Here is a 6,000-nt window from a genome sequence, read left to right as displayed (position 1 = left end):
CTTCCGTCACAGTCTTTTATGTATTTGCAGGTGGGCGGAATCCCAGATTTCTAAAGTTAGGTTTCGTTTCCTTAACTTTCATAAACCTGCAGCGAATGCAGTAGGTGCGTTCACATAGAAGGAAATTAACACTCATGATGTATTTACTCTGCGTAAGTCTGGTCTGTTTAATATGGAAGCCCATTTCCGCCACCGTGATGAAGAAAATAAAAATCCTTTATCTCATATTTATGACTTAGTATCTCGTAATTATGAGATAGTGACTGTGGGCGGGGCTCATTAAAGGTCCGGTCTTGTATGTGTCGGCGTATGTTTCCTCCTCACCTCTGTGCTCACTTTACACTTTTAACAATAAACACAGTAGTCTCACTAGAAGTCCAACAATATCAGTTCCATGAAGAACTTATGGTAAAAAAGCTTTACATCCTTCAGCAAATATAGCAGAAGAAGTTCATTCTTGTTTTGTGGAGGGAACTTTGACACAGAATTACTCAAAAACTACACAATGCCAGTACTTTGAGGAAAAAACATTTTAAGCAAATTCGAAGTTTAGACAGAATATTATTTTTATCCTTTTGAACGTTTTTTCATGTCAGCACATAATGACACGTTCCAAACCTGATCTGGTTGGGTCTGACTGTATATATTATCAACCAATTATGTTTAAAATTTAAGTCAACGTCATTCAACTCATTACCACAAGGTTTACACTTGTGCACTACTTGTCTATTAGTAAAAAATATTTTGGATTATCAAAGGAACTAAACTGTTACTTTAAAGATTATGTCATAATGTATAAGGAGAGAAAATGAAACTTTATTTAGGTCTCATTTCCTTGACTTTCATTTCTCTTCCTTTGTGTTGGAGCTACTTTCACTTTTCATGAAACAGATGCCCAAAGCTTGAGGCCAAGCCTGCATCATGCCCGTCTACATGATATCATGTAAAATAACGACCAACTGCACTGTCATTGTTGTTTTAAAGAAATGAACAAATAATCCAATGACTATTGGCAAACACAAAAATACTACCAGCAAGACAACATTAATAAAGCGTTAACTAATGAATGTATTCATGCTGCAACCAGCTTTACGAATGGATCATGCACATGTAGGTGGATCCTACTTTTTAAAATAGAGTGATAGGTGAAAGGGCAGGAAGTGACAAAGACACATGTTATATAACAATGTCAAGAATAGCATGTAGTGCTCACTGACTTAAATAATTGTAGAGTCAACTTTTTGTCATTCATCCACATACACAGTATACAGCTGAACAAAATGACGTTGGGCGGCTGTGGCTGAGGGGTAGAGTGGTCGTCCTCCAACCTGAAGGTCGGCGGTTCAATCCCCAGTCTGAACCATCTGCATGCTGAAGTGTCCTTGGGCAAGATGCTGAACCCTGAATTGCCCCCCATAGAATAACAAAGTGCTGCAAGTAGATGCACTGTATGAATGTGTGTGTGAATGGGTGAATGAGAAACTGTACTGTAAAGCGCTTTGAGTGGTCATCATCAGACTAGGAAAGCGCTATATAAATACAAATCCATTTACCATTTACGTTAAAGAAGCAGTGCAGTTTTAAACACAACATATAAAAAAAAAAACACACGATATATAAACATAACAAAAATGTAAACAGAGGACAGAGCTGTGGTTAATAATAGTATATTACTGAAATACCTTATTGACAAGGTCTGTCGAGGTTGGGGTAGTGGTGTGTGTGCATGTGTTGGGGGGGCACTATGTGGTGGAAGGCAGGTTGGTGTTTAAGAGAGTCCTTCATGATGTAAGGATGTGCAACGTGTTTTGAAAAATGATGGTGGGGAAAGAGACTGTAAAGGATCTTCTCAGCAGTCCTCACTATGCATTGTAGGGTCTTGCTTTTTGCCTATTTGCAATTCCCGAACCACACAGTGATGCAGCTGGCCAGGATGCTCTCCACGGTGCCTCTGCAGAAGGTGGTGAGGATTGGTGGTGGTTCATTACTATTACTATATTACTATTAATGTCATGAAAATGACCTGACTCGACAGAAACCATCTTTCAGAAAAATCAGTTTAACATGTACTTGGACTTCTAGTTTGATCCATGCCCCATCCACTAACATAGAGGAGGTGGGGTTTATTATCTATACCACAACCAGGCACAGGGGACAAGCGAGACACTTTGGCTTCACTTCGGGGAACTGTGATGTTGTCCATAATGAGCGTTGCCTGGCTTGGGCATTCGGGGCTAGCCCTGAACATTTTATGGATACTAAAGTACAAGTATTAACAAGTTGTGAGATTAAAAATAGATATTTGAGATTTACAGTATTTGTGACAATGTGTATAGTGTGTACTGTTAGGAATTTCAAACTTTTAACTAAAGGTTGTGGCTGAAAGAACTCTTAAGCAATAAAGCTAGGAATAGTTTTAATAAGATATAAGGCCTTCATACAAAGGATTTAATAATAACCTTTTCCTTCCTAGGGGTTAATCTACAAATTAAGAATGAACGTTAACTTGATCTCATTTCTAACTTCTGTATTAAAGCATAATTTCATTAGATTCATTAAACTCACACAGAGTTCCAGAAGCTGTCTGATAAAGTCGTGGAGGTCAGACAGAGTGACTTTGTTGATTTAATTCTGTTTCATTGTTTGGGTTAAGTTGTTGCAAATGTTTACACAGTCAGGAATGTTTTGATTAAGCTGAAACATAATAATCTTTTCTCCAATTGTAAACACCTTTGGCCCATATTGCATCTGTGGTTGAAGGACGTTCTTGAAGTAAAACAGTTGCCGAGCAACTATAGCGTCATTGGGAGTGTCTCCCTGTTCACTTCCGTATTCCAAAAGCCAGGAGGATGGCCTACGCCTGCGCACTTCCGAGGAGGGAGGAACGAAGATCTACTGTATAAAATGGACAGATGCCGGATGTCCAGGGCGCTCTGATACACCTAATGTACTGGAAGCCCATTGTTTTTTGCCGTAACCTGTTCATTGCTTTCCTAAATAAATACTTTGATTTGAGCAAAACTGAGTTCGGCTCGTCTTCTCTTAAAGGATAAAAGAACACGTTTTTCAACAGTACACAGAATCTCCTATTGTACCCTCTCATTTATTAGTATATACAACACATTGATCTATGACTGTGTATTAACCTCATTGTGTTGATGCAGCCTTGCTCTTAAAGGAGCATACGCTACAGAATGATTGTGGTAGTGATGCACTGCAGCCCATAGATGGCATCATTATGACAGTAAATGTGGTTCCCTCTGTGCTGAGTTCAGAAATAACATAATTGTTATTACGACTACCCCCAATAAAAATGATCACATTTATATGTACTGCTTATAAACTACAACAACTTGATTGAATTTAAGGTGACTGTTGGGCACTGGTGGAGGAGGTATGCTCTCTACTGATTTTTATTCTAGTTTCAGTTCTGGTTTGAAATATATCAACAACATTTCAGAGCCGAAAAACTTAGTAACTCTGATATGCTCATGTTTTATCCAGTACAGGCCATCAAATACCTGGAAAATCAGGTTTCAGTTCAATTCCATTTCAAATTCAAATATAAGTATCAAAAGTAAAATCACAAGAAAAAAAAAGGGTATGATAAACATTTAATTTACAAATCTATATACAGGATATATATATATATATATATATATATATATATATATATATATATATATATATATATATAAAACAGAAGGTAAAACTATTTTAAATCCAAAGTTAAACCAGTGCTATGTTGTAGCACTGAAGGGGCCCGATTACACGCAACTCGGGACCTGTTGCGGTTGGTGGAGAGAGCGATCGGCAACCAGACACACGGTTTCGCGCACTGCTGTTGTGTTGTTACACGGATGTAGTTTGAGTAAGACTGAACCATGAACATTGAAGTTACAGCAATTTCGTGTGTCACGGCGAGTTGATGAACTTTAACACCAAGCCACTAATATGGCGTTTGACAAATACTCACAGTAATCTTATGCCTTCATTTTGACACAGCTTGACATGGCTGCGGTCAGTGGATGAGGAGGAATACATCCAAGTGTAAGACATCCAAAAACCAAGACATTTCCTGTTGCCACCAGGGGGCGCTGGAATCTGAAGTCATGATTTCTGTGTAGATGTCATCAGGCCAGGACTCTTGTCTTACATGTCTAGTTTGGAGTCAATTGAACCATGTATGTCTGAGATACAGAACCTCGTGTTCTGATGGCGTGTAATCAAACTTTGACGCCACGCCACAATCACACCGTGTGATGAAAAATTCCAGGTAGTTTTTATCTCCATCTTGATGAGATGATAATCAATAAAATACAATAGGGCCTCCCACCGGAGGTGCTCGGGCCCTAATGAAGCAAAAAAAAAAATCTGGAGAGGAGCACAGGTGACAGTGTGCAGTGAGGGGAGGAGGGCTCCAAGTCCCCTGTTGAAGTGTCCCATGGACGAATACAGTCATTTAGTCCAGTTGGGAACATTCTTTCTCAACCGCTTCCTCTTTTTCCCCTACACGGAAACACAAACAAACATTATTTACAATTGATCATCTGATAAAACTTGTTGCATCATTTAGCGTAATGATGTGAACATGTACAAGTTGTATGTGAGCAAACATACGTAGTTTTTACTGGTTGACCACTCAGGGTGCATCTGACTATGGAGCTTCCTCTCCACCTCAGCTTTGTTGTAGTATTTGGCCTGCTGGTCTTTTGACAGGGCCTTCCACTGTTGACACACAACACACATGTAACTACATAACAACATATTAACAGCAACACACAGATCCCACAGGGAATTTGCGACTCACAATGCTGGAAAACCGGTGTTAAAAATTCAAAAGAACACAACTTGTCAAAATGTGAAGAGTTGAAACTGGAGGAACATTTTAAAATATTGTCACAGACGCTGCTTGATGAATGATGGCAGAAAACATTTAAAACTTACTTTCTGTCCAAGGATGGTGTTCAGAGAGGCAGAGTCATTGTAGTGTAGCTTGGTCACAATGACGGGCCTCTGCTCCCTCCTGAAGATCATGAAAGCGTTGGCTGGCTTCTTGATATATGGCTGACTGTAGTCATGCTCATAACTTCTCCTTATATGGGAAAACAGAACAAGAGCATTTGTTTCGGTCTTCCAGTTGAAAGAACTTGAAAAATGATGAACCCTGTCAGACGGACTAAAGGCTGGCGCATGGTTCTGCGTTTTCAGAGACACGCAGGGACACCCATGCGCAAAAGCCCCTTCCGTGCATTCGTACCTCTTCTTGCGTGCGTCGCCCAATTTTTGTAACTATACGACAAAGCCTGCAAGGCTGTGTTTGGGCTGCTAACTACATCCTTTCCGGAGTCTCACATTTCAGTTTCATGCCCCATAATACTGGCAGAAACCCAGGAAGATTTTGAAGCACGAATATGGACCAAATAGAAGAGCGTTTGGCAGAAGAGATCCTAAAACCCTAACCACTTGTATAACCCATCATTGACGGAATACAAGGCACGCAGATGGCCTGCAATTCCTGGAAGGAGATCTCGGCTAACGTCGGCTTGCAGGTCGACGAGTGTACGATGCTGTGGAGGAAGATCAGGGACAAATTTGTCCGCCAGAAAAAGGCTATGAGGAGCAGCAGTGGCGATGCAGGGGGCAAGAAAGTCCCTGCCATTTCATTATTCCTATCTTGGTCGGAACCACATATTATACATGGGGCGACTTCGTCCAACTACGACAAATAAATAAATAAACAGTCGACAATAACTGCCACACACAAAGAAGGCGTCTCTAAGGTCGTCCTTGACAGAAAAGGTTAATCCACCTAGTGTTCTGGCGGTGAATTGCTTTGCAACGCGCGCAACCCTTGGAGAACCATGAATTAAAACGAGTCCATCGACAAAAATGCGTGAAAAGCTGCAGTCGCAGAACAATGCGCCGGCCTTTACTGTGAAATGCGAGTGTACGGAGGAGGATCAGTAGCAGTATCAGGAGCAGTAGTGAGAGCTGTAT

The sequence above is a fragment of the Limanda limanda genome, chromosome 4 (assembly GCF_963576545.1).
Source record: "Limanda limanda chromosome 4, fLimLim1.1, whole genome shotgun sequence".
In the NCBI taxonomy this organism is placed as follows: Eukaryota; Metazoa; Chordata; class Actinopteri; order Pleuronectiformes; family Pleuronectidae; genus Limanda; species Limanda limanda.
The sequence above is the reverse complement of the archived record's forward strand: the minus strand, read 5'-3'. Positions refer to the sequence as shown.